At 48.6% G+C, this 11,468-nt stretch overlaps 1 protein-coding gene across 2 annotated transcripts in view; it reads left to right on the top strand.

Annotated features, from left to right (window-relative positions):
- Positions 1-4,422: 4,422 nt before the first annotated feature.
- Positions 4,423-11,468, top strand: part of SETX (senataxin) — a 59,862-nt gene continuing 52,816 nt past the window's right edge. The window contains exon 1 of one of the 2 annotated variants that reach the window (XM_066580179.1): positions 4,423-4,484. The gene's annotated coding sequence lies outside the window, so the exon portion shown is untranslated. Of the gene's footprint in view, positions 4,485-4,556; positions 4,574-11,468 lie in introns of those variants that run through there. The other variant, XM_066580180.1, reaches the window with a different exon arrangement.

Raw genomic sequence — 11,468 nt, 5'->3', positions numbered from 1 at the left:
GTGAGCTTAAAATCCATCTTTCAGCCAGAGAGTAGAGAACACAGAGCGCACGCTGTTTTGCACAGGAGTCGGAGATTACATTTAGAGATGAGCGAACGTACTCGGTAAGGGCGATTTCGCAATCGAGCACCGCGATTTTCGAGTACTTCACTACTCGGGTGAAAAGCACTTGGGTGCGCTGTGGGGCGGGGGGTAGCAGCGGGGAACAGGGGGGAGCCCTCTCTCTCTCCCCCCCACTCCCCGCTGCAACCCCCCGCTCACCCACAGCGCACCCGAGTACTTTTCACCCGAGTAGTGAAGTACTCGAAAATCGCGGTGCTCGATTGCAAAATCGCCCTTACCGAGTACATTCGCTCATCTCTAATTACATTGTATTCAGATGACAGCCCGTGCCAGAACAATGCAGCTGTGTGCAGAGCTCAGACCACTTTAAAAAATTAACTATAAATGTAAAAAAAAAATAAATCATTTTTTTTACTTTTTACCCCCAATAAAACAAAAAAAGATGAAAAAAAAAAGGTCAATGAAAAAGGTACACAAAAAAATAGCCCTATATGTCATGAAAAAAAAAAAAAAAAAAAAACACAGCAAAAATAATTTTGGAAGCTGAAGGAAAAAAAAAAAAATAGGGCATTAAAACCATCATATGGGTAAAATCCTTATTAAAAAGTGTCTGGCCCTTAAGGTGTCTGGCCCTTAAGGTGCAAAACAGCCTGGTACTTAAAGGGTTAAGCAACGGCACACAATTTCCTCCCTGGAGGTCCTCTGCTTTAGATGACTTTCTAGCTGCAGGAGCCAAAGATACATAGAGCGTGCTACCGAGGTGGCTGCTATGTTCGTTTTTTTAAACAGACTAGATGTAGTCTCCCACGACTTTTTGAGGAGATCTGTCTTCTCATCAATGGAATATTTCAGCTGGGAAGAATCCTTGAACGGCAAGGAGTTCTTTTTAATCAATTTAGCCACCTCAATATCAACTTTGGACACCTCACTCCAGAGTTTTGTATTTTCGGATGCGAACAAAAGCCTATCTTTAAATTCACGGGAGATAGCCCGCCTTTTTATCTGCGTGTTCCCACGTGTCTGTTACGAGGTGTTTTAGGGTCTTGTTCACGGGAAAGACTATTGTACGGAGTGACCTCAGACCCCTAAACATTTCGGCCTGAACCGAGCTTGGTTGTTGGACGATAACTACCTCCATAGTATTCCAAACTGCCTTTAGCAATTCTTCAAAATAATATTTTTTATCGTCATTGACGATCAGGGGGACTATTAACTTGGAAGCTCTCCCTCAGATAGCCATCTCCGATAACTCAGATGTAGAGGACATCTAATAATGAGTATGAGCCCCTTTTTGCTGGTCTAGAGGGGCCAGGCTTGGGCTGGGAGACTGGTTCAACTTTTAACGCTTGAACCTCTTCTGACATCTAAGTCACTGAAAAGGACTAAAACGTAACTTTTATTAAGTGTATAGTAATAAAATTAAAAAATGTTTTTTTGGACGACACACGTATGGTATTACAATACCATCACCACCATTGGGTGTGATAGTTATACCCAGAGGATCAATAATAGATTCTTTCATGCAATAATACCCTAATGGGTTGATGTATGTAGACTTGTCTCATCTCATAACGGGATACATAGAATTCATTCCATCATAGTTTAGCATGCCCGTATTAAGTTTACTTGTCAGTTATAGGAGATACAAATCTCCTCATATAGTTCAATATTAGAGATGAGCGAGCACGCTCTGATAAGTCAGTTACTCGAGTGAGCAAGGACACACTGGACTAGAAGGTACTTAGAACTTGCTCTAGTCTTTTATTGCAAAGCACACACCAGGCAAAGTAAACAGAAAAGTCCTTTCAAAATAACAAGTGCACCACGCAGGGTACTCAGGTCCACGCTGTAAGGTGTAGCTCCCTCCTCAGCTTGATAGACACTGACTCCAAAGCTCTGCAGCCTTTTATGCCCCAGTAACGGGTTCAGTGCCTACAGCTGAGTTGGGAACCAGGGTGAAGTTATGGACTGGATCTCCACCCTGTCCAGACCAAGAGCCTGGGAGGGAGATATACTCCATCCACAACTTCACCCTTTAATTAACTGCCTACATGGCATAAAGCTAATAAAAACAAAGCCCCCCCCCTTTTTTTTCTCTCTTATTAATTGTTGATGCGTATTTCACACAATTGTCTATGCTGCTAATCGGGTGATATACCTTTTAACATCATCACCAGCAGACAATAGATAAACACCAACACAAACCTTTTGGGGTATAGATATAAGGAATGTCAGAGTATGCACACCATCATTTTCAAATCTAGGTAAACAGTGCAGCACACTCTCCAATCCTAGTTGCTATTAGGCTAGGGTCACACAGGGCGGATTTGTTGCGGTTTTTTCATTGCGGTTTTGACGCAGAAGAACTGCTTCTGCGGCAAAACCGCTTCAAAGGTTAATTTGGGCTTGCGGATTTTTCCGCAGCGCTTTTTTACTTTTGTCGCGTATTTGTCGCGCATTTGGTGTGGTTTTGACTGCGTCCATAGAGGTCTATGGACAAAAAAGCGCTGCGGAAACGACCAAAGAATGAACATGCTGCATCTTTTAAAACCGCGCCGCAGTTGCATTCCCGCTCTGCGGCTGTGCGGAAAAAATCCGTCCTGTGAGAACAGCTTTTTGGCAAATCTCATTTGTGCTGCATTGCACTGCAATCGCAGCGGTTTTGCCGCAGTGTGGATATGCAACAGCAATCCGCGGCAAAACCGCGGCAAATCCGCCCTGTGTGACCCCAGCCTTAGGTTGTCAAAAAGTAAACCAAACCAACCCATATAAAGAAATAGCAACCGAGACAATTATGCCTTATTTGCTGTTGCCATAGTATGTATTCTCTGATTATCTAAGAGAGCATCTCTAGGTTTCAAACTGCTTTGCTATTTTGATTGTATTGTTGTTACAAGCCGCCTATCGACGCGTTTCCCCGGTCATATATATTCAGACCGGTACATCAGGATGGCTAGGCTATCTGATAGTAGTTCATTTCTAAGCTATCAATCAGATGATTAAAGCCGCCTGCACACGGGCGGAAATCCCGCGGCGGTATTTCCCGCGGTATTTCCGCCACTGAAAGTTTGCATAGGAGTGCATTACAATACGCACTCCTATGCAGACGGCCGCGGTTTGGCCGCGCGAAATCTCACACTCACCCGGTCGGCGGCTCCGGTTTGCGCATGCGCCGGCTGCGCCGCAGCCGGCACATGAAAGAGCCGGGGCCGCCAGGCGCGGGAGAGTACGCGCTCGTCCCTGCAGGCTCTCGGGTCGGGTCCCGCGGCGAGAATTTTCGCTGCCGGATCCGACCCGCTCGTCTGCAGGCGGCCTAAATCAGATGATGAAGACTCTCCACCCCCTGAGGGGGGACACGGACACGCACACACACACACGGACACGCACACGGACACACGGACACACACGCGCACACACACACACACACACACACACACACACACACACTATCAATAAAGGATATAGCCATAAATTGGAATGGCACAATATTCCCACAATGTAAAACAAGCATAATGTATTGTGTGTCACTGCACACAAATTTCATGCGATTTTGACGCCTGTGGGAGGGCAGCCTAGGGCACAGACCCTTTTCAGCAAGATTTTAGCTTGCTGAAAACTGTGTTTTAGGCTGGGTTCACACGGGGCGGATTTGCTGTGGTTTTGCCGCGCGGAATTTCGCCACGGCAAATCTGCCCGCGGTCGCTAATCTCAGGATTAGCCAGCCATGTGGAAATCTCGTCCACACGGGAAGGCCAATCCGCTGCGGTAAGTCCGGCTGAAACCGCGGCTGCAGATGTTTACTTTCGTCGCGGCCGCGCTCTCCTCTATGGGAGCGCCGGCCGCAACGGAAAAGCGAGCAGCCGGGCCGCTTCAAAGCCGCCGCAGCTTTTTCTGCGGTGGTTCTCCCGGCGGAAATGTCGCGGTTTTTGCTGCGCCCAAACCGCGGGATTTCCAGCGGGAATACGCCCTGTGTGAACCCAGCCTTAGGGTACATGTATAACCCCTTAAAAAAACATTTATTAATCAGGTCTACCATCCCACCTCAATTGATGACCAAATCACCAGGATACCTAGAAATCAAATGCTCCAATACACAGAGAAGGAAGAAAATGGTCAGGTATCTCTAGTACCATAGTGACCTACAATCCACAGCTGGAGGCACTAAGGAAAACCGCAAGGAAACTCCATCATACCTACACAAGGATGACCGTCTGACCACCATATTCCCGGACCCTCCGCTTCTGTGTTACAGGCAACCTCCAAATTTGAATAACTTTATAATCAAGAGTGCATTGTCCTCCGACACACAAAAAGGAACCTATTCCTGTAATGTGAGGAGCTGTGAGACCTACTGACATGTACGGACCGCGAACAGGATACGGATCCCCCAACACACAGCAGGACTATAAGATCCCTGTAAGGTAAGGAGCTGTAAGACCTGCTGACATGTACGGACCGCAAACAGGATACATAACCCCAACACACAGCAGGACTATAAGATCCCTGTAAGGTAAGGAGCTGTAAGACCTGCTGACATGTACGGACCGCAGACAGGATACATAACCCCAACACACAGCAGGACTATAAGATCCCTGTAATGTAAGGAGCTGTAAGACCTGCTGACATGTACGGACCGCAGACAGGATACATAACCCCAACACACAGCAGGACTATAAGATCCCGGGACATTCACATGTTCCACGTCTGATGTTGTGTACATGATCCTGTGCAGTAAATGTCCCATTGGAGGCCTTTATGTTGAGGAAACAGGACAAAAACTGAAAGCAAGGATGAGGTCTCTCGGCCACACAATTAACCCCTTCCCTCCATATGACGTAAGGGTACGTTCTGGCAGCGGGGTACTTCCTGCAACTGGATGTACCCTTACGTCATGTGGATACCGCAAGATCATAAGCGTTCTCGCGCTATCCGGCAGCGGGAGCCAGCTGTCACTGATAGCCGGCCTGCCGCTGCAACAGCGGGCGTGCATCGGACATACGCCCCCTGCTGTTAACCCCTTCCCTGACGCGATTTATGTAGCGCGCTCCCTCTGTTGCCATGGAAACAGGACGACAGATACCGGCGGCCTGTATTGCCAGTGCTTATGATCGCTGTAATAAGCGATAAGGCATTGCAGGAGAGAAGTCCTGCAATGCCTTATCATAGCGATCAGAGTTGGTATGGTGTAAGTCCCTCAGAGGGACACAAATGGTGTATAAAAAAAAAAAATTCAAAATAATGTACAAAAAATTTAAATGCAAAAAAATCTTTTTGGGTCTTTTTTCATATTAGCATTACAGATAAGCAAGCACCAAAATGCTCGGGTGCTCGTTACTCGAGTCAAACTTTTTGTAATGCTCGAGAGCTCGTTTCAAGTAACGAACCCCATTGAAGTCAATGGGAGACTCAAGCATTTTTCAAGGTGACCCATGCTCTGCATAGGGGAGGGTGTATGATTCACCTGAAAACATCAGAAAGTGATGGAAACACCACAGAAATGGATAGGGAACAGCAGGGGCAGCGTGCATGGATGCATCTAAGGCTCCCAGGTCACACTATTAAGCCAAATTGTGGGCAAGAGCCTGGTGGTCACCCCCCTAACAATTTAGTTGGGCCAGACCATAATCAGCAAGGCACACATGCTGGCACATCTTAGCTAAACACCGCACTAGGTGAAATGAAGGCCAATCACCGCCTGCGGGTGACACCACTGCCTCTTCTGTGTTACATGCCGGCATTGCTGTCCAATCCCCCCCAGGAAGGACACGGGCACCAGCCTGCGTCCACAGCATACTGAAATTTTTCCCAACGCAGCGTCCAGCTGTCCCCATCCCAAACGGGGTAAGGCGCACCCCTTCACCTACTCAGTCCACAGCGTACTGAAATTTTTCCCAGCGAAGTGTCCAGCTGTCCCAATCCCAGGTGGGGTAAGATGCACCCCTTCGCCTACTCAGAAGGCCACAGCGTACTGAAATTTTTGTAGCAAGAGTATAGGCGAACCCCTGAAAGATTTGTGTACCAAGAGTACCCTTGAAAGATGTTTACCCAGAGTGCAGGTGAACCCATGAAGTATTCTTTTAACATAGAGCACGTACTTGCTTAATGGGATCCAGGTGGCGGTCCACTGACAGGCAAGCTACCGCCTATCCTAGCCCCTGCCTCTCCCCGAGGGGCTTTTTAACCAGCGCCCCAGGGAAAGACAGCATGTACTATGAACAAATTAGTGCCCAAACCAGGACAATTCATTCTGTCTCGATGTCAGATAGCTGGACACTGCGCTGGGATACATTTGTGGACTCTGCGGGCGTATGAAGCTGGAACCAGCACATTTGCTGAACTCTAGTGGTGAACCTCTTCAAAATTGGGGACGATAACCTGGAGGCGGCCCTCAGAAAAAATTGTTTTGACCGAGCCTCGAGACAGCCCTCCAAAAAAAATACTTTTTACAGAGCCTTTTGGCCTTCTGAAGAATTGGCTGTTCAGCGTGCTGACATGCTGGTTTAGGAGGAGGAAGATCAGAGAAGGATAGACCAAGCTACTTCTACCCTTTTTGGGGGTGATAGAGGGTGCATGGTTCTCCAGTTCCAGCTTAAAGATACTTTATGTTAAGCTGCTTTCCACCGGTGGAGAAGAGAAGTCTGGGAAAATCCAGGCTTTGTTCATCTTAATAAGTGTAAGCCTGTCAGCGCTGTCAGTTGACAGGGTGGACATGCTTATCCGTGATATTCCCCCCAGCAGCACTAAACACCCTCTCCGATAACACACTAGTGGCAGAGCAGGCCAGCACCTCCAAGGCGTACAGCGCAAGTTTGTGCCACGTGTCCAGCTTTGACACCCAATAGTTGTATGGAGCAGAGGGATCATGTTGGACGTTGGTACGGTCGGCTATGTACTCCCTCACCATCTTTTTTCACTGTTCCCTCCTACTTAGCCTAGACTGGAGAGTGGTGACAGTCTGGCTGGGGTGCCATAAAACTGGCAAAGGCTTTGGAGAGTGTTCTCCTGCCTGTTCCCCTCGTCTCCCCTGCTAGTTGGCCCACTGAACTACGTCCTCTACCGCTAGCGTTGTCAGATGGGAGGTTTAGTATCAGCTTTTCCACCAGGGCCTTGTGGTATTGCATCACTCTCGTACTCCTTTCCTCTTTATACCAGTTCTCCTTATAACATGGGTCGAGAAGGGTGAACACCCAGTGTTGGCCAGAATGTGTCTAACGCAAGGGCCACCGGAAAGGCAGCTTAACATGAAGTAAGCCAGGTGTGCCAGAGTCCCAGTACACAACACATCGCTGTTCTCACTAGGAGGATGACTCTTCAGCCCATACACACTGAACAGATGTAAAGAAAGTAGCATGAGTACCCTCTACAGTGTGGGCAGCAGTCTCTTCCCTCTCCAATACGCGCTGAGAAACAGACCTGAGGGTGGTCTGGCTATCAAGTGACGTATTGTCATCCCCCATATCTTGTTCTATCCGCAAAGCGTCGGCCTTAATGCTTAGCAGCAACCTTCTCAGCAGGTAAAGCAGCGGGATGGTTACGCTGATAATGGCCGCATCAACGCTCACCATTTGTGTTGACTCCTTAAAGTTTCCCAACACCTGACAGATGTCAGACATCCATGCCCACTCCTCTGTGAAGAAGTGCAGTGGCTGACTACCACTCCAACAGGCATGTTGCAGCTGGTATTCAACAATAGCTCTATGCTGCTCATAAACCCTGGCCAACATGTGCAAAGTTGAATTCCAGCATGTGGGAATGTTGCACAACAGCCGGTGAACTGGCAGCTGGAACCGCTGTTGCAGTGTCCTGAGGGTGGCAGCATCTGTGGTGGACTTTCTGAAATGTGCGCACACATGACGCACCTTGCTGAGCAACTCAGACAAATTGGGGTAGTTTTTAAGAAAGCGCTGAAAAAGCAGATTAAACACGTTGGCCAAGCATGGCACATGTGTTAGTCTGCCAAGCTGCAGAGCCGCCACCAGGCTATGCCCATTGTCACACACAACCATGACTGGTTGGAGGTTCAGCGGCGAAAGCCACAGATCTGTCTGCTCCGTTAAACCCTGTAACAGCTCCTGGGCGGTGTGCCTCTTGTCATCTAAGCTCAGGAGTTTCAGCACGGCCTGTTGACTCTTCCCAATGGCAGTGCTGCAGCGCCTCGAGCTACCGACTGAAGGCGACGTGCTCACAGATGGTAATTGAAAGGTGCAGAAGGAGAGGGGGGTGGGTTGGAGGAGGTGGCATAAGCTGGAGAAACCATGGCCGAGGTAGGACCCACAATCCTCAGTGTGGGTAGCACGTGAGCGGACCCAGGGTCAGACTTGGTCCCAGCCTCCACCAGGTTAACCCAATGTGCCGTCATGGAGATGTACCTTCAAGTGGACCTTCCCAGCAACCGCGTTGGTGAAGGCATGGTTGATATTCCATGACACGTGCTGGTGTAGGGTGGGGACGGCACAGCAGGAAAAATAGTGATGACCCGGGACCGAGTAGCGAGGGACGTCTGCAGCCACGAGGTTGCGGAAAGCCTGTTTCTACCAGCCTGTATGGCAGCATCTCGAAGCTCAACAGTTTGGAGATATGCATGTTTAGCGATTGTGCATGTGGGCGGGTGGCTGCATATTTGCACTTGCGCTCTAATGTTTGTGTTATGAACAGCTAAACGCTGCGCTGGGACACATTGGTGGAGGCAGGGGAGGACCATGCAGGTGAAGGGGTGGGTGCAGGGCGCTTGTGCCTGCATCCTAGGAGGGGGATTGCATCTCAGTGCCAGCATGTGACACAGGGGAAGAGGCAGTAGTGTGACCCACAGGTGGTGAATGGCCTTTGTTCCACCTCGTCAGGTACTTAGCTACCATATGCCTGCCTTCACATGCTGGTGGTGGTGAGGCTGGTAGTGGTGGCCCTGCTGATCTTGGTGCGGCACAGGTTGCACACCACTGTTCGTCGGTCGTCCGCACTCATTAAAAAAACCTCCAGACCTTCGAACACCTAACCCTCTGCACAGGAGCTTACCGTGAGGTAGTGCTGTGGGGAACAGTTGGGGGATTACTTGCTCTGGCCCTACTTCTCCCTCTTGTCACCTCCCTGCTCAGTCTGCTCCTCCTTCAGACTTACTGCCCTAACAACCTCACTGACAGACAACTGTGTCTCATCATCAACAAATACCTCTTGAGACACTATTTGGAAGTTCCCATCCTCATCACCCCGAGACTGTGAAAGGTCCAAATTTTGGCCATCGGTCACAACAAACTCCTTAGGTGGCTTATGAACCACTGTTTGCGACTCAGGCAAGGGACCTGCAGTATTCCGCTTGCGGAGCCCGTCACAGCCGTGGGTATGAGCCCTTGGGCTACATTCACACGGGTGAGTCCTATATTGTGCTTGCCAATTTGCGATTTTCAGGCAATGTGAAGCTTTCATTTATAAAAAAAAAAAAAAAAAAAAAATTTAAATAGTTTAAAAAAATTAAAAATCCCGACTTCTGTGAAATTGCGAATTTTACATGTGTGAAAGGATCGCAAGTGTTTCACTTTGACCTCAATGGGAAATGTCGCACCACACATCATGCAAGTGCCATGTGATGACTTTAAAGGCCCCATTCAAAACAATGATTAAGTCATTTTGAGGGAACGCCTAAAGATAGAACATGCTGCAATTTATTTTTTTTGCAGCAAGGAAAGAAGATCGCTCATGTGAATGAATCCATTCAAAGGAATAGATGCTATATTTGTGCAGGTTTTATGCACATCGTGTAAAATTCACACGAGAACATCATTCGTGTAAATGCACCCTTATAGTCAGAAAAATCCACTGTGTATATAATAGGGGTACTATACATATATACAACTGGGGGAGTCGATCAGCAGCCATGTTTGTGAATAAGCATATAAAAAGCACAATGTGGTTTGGGAAGGGGGTTCTGTTTCCAAGGGGGAGATGAAGGATTTAGATTTGGGAATATGTTAGACCTCCCTAAAAGACAGGAATTAGGTCCTACCTGTTAATTCCTTTTCTTGAAGTCATCCTGACAGCATACACATGGAGGTTGCCTGCTGGACACCTGTTGGGACAGGAAGCGGAAACTACAAAAGGCAACTCCCACCACCGGCTCACCAGTGTGTACCAAATAACTACAGTGACCCGGCTTTGCTTAACCAATCATTTCTAATATGGAAATCATAGTACAATACGTTACTTCATGTAAAATATAACCGAAGGGGAGGGAAAAGCCCCTATGCTGTCAGGATGACTTCAAGAAAAGGAATTAACAGGTAGGACCTAATTCCTGTCTTCCCCTCGTCATCCTGACAGCATACACATGGAGGAATACCAACGACCAAGGGCTTTAGGAGGGACCACTGCCTGTAGCACCTTCCACCCAAAGGCCATATCCCGGTTGGCCCCCAAATCCAGGCGATAGTGTTTAACGAAAGTATGTGTGCTCGACCCGTGGCGGCTCTGCAGATCTGGTCGGTTGTCGCCTGGGCTCTCTCCGCCCAGGAACAGGCGACCGCCCTAGTGGAATGGGCTCTAACGTCGCCCGGGAGTGGGATCCCCTGGGATCTGTACGCCTCTTCTATGGCCCTCCTGACCCAACGCGCTAAGGAGTCCTTAGTAGCGGCCCCTCCTCTGCGTGGACCTGGAAATTGAATGAAGAGGTTGTTAGACTTCCTGAAGGAATGTGTGAATTCCAAATACTTCAGGACTGCTCGTCTAACATCTAAATTATGGAACCTCTGTTCCGTGGTATTACGGGGTTCCTGGCAGAAGGAGGGAAGTACTATACGCTGTTCTCTGTGAAAGTCTGTGAGAACTTTTGGTTGAAAGAAGGGGTCAGGCCTGAACTCTATTTTATCTGGGAAGGTGGTCATGTATGGGGTCCTAATCGAGAGGGATTGGATCTCCCCGATCCGTCTGGCGGATGTGATGGCCACTAAAAAGGCAACTTTGTGGGGGAGGATCTTTACTGATAGATCTTCCAGGGGCTCAAAGGGGTGTGCGCAGAGGGCCTGCAAAACAAGGTTCAGGTCCAATGGGGGCATGGTTTCTCTAAAGGGATGGAGTCTGACTGCCCCTTTCAGATATTTCTTAATTAGCCTATGGTCGCCTAAGGGGAAGTCGAAGAAGGCCCCAAGGGCGGCCGCCTGGACCTTAAGGGTACCAGGTCTTAGCCCCATGTCCAAACCATCCTGTAGGAACTCCAATATTTTGTTAATGTCGGGCTGTTGGAGGTCATGTATACTATGCCCCAACCACCTAGAGAAGGTATCCCACACCCTGGAGTATATTTTTCAGGTGGATTTTTTGAGGCTCTCACATAACGTAGTGGTCACCCCCTCTGATAGGCCCCGGCTCAGGTATTTTACCCGCTCAACTTCCAGGCCGCCAGTCTGAACTGTTGGACC

Source organism: Eleutherodactylus coqui, chromosome 10 (assembly GCF_035609145.1).
Source record: "Eleutherodactylus coqui strain aEleCoq1 chromosome 10, aEleCoq1.hap1, whole genome shotgun sequence".
NCBI lineage: Eukaryota > Metazoa > Chordata > Amphibia > Anura > Eleutherodactylidae > Eleutherodactylus > Eleutherodactylus coqui.
This window is presented reverse-complemented; position numbering and strand designations above follow the sequence as displayed.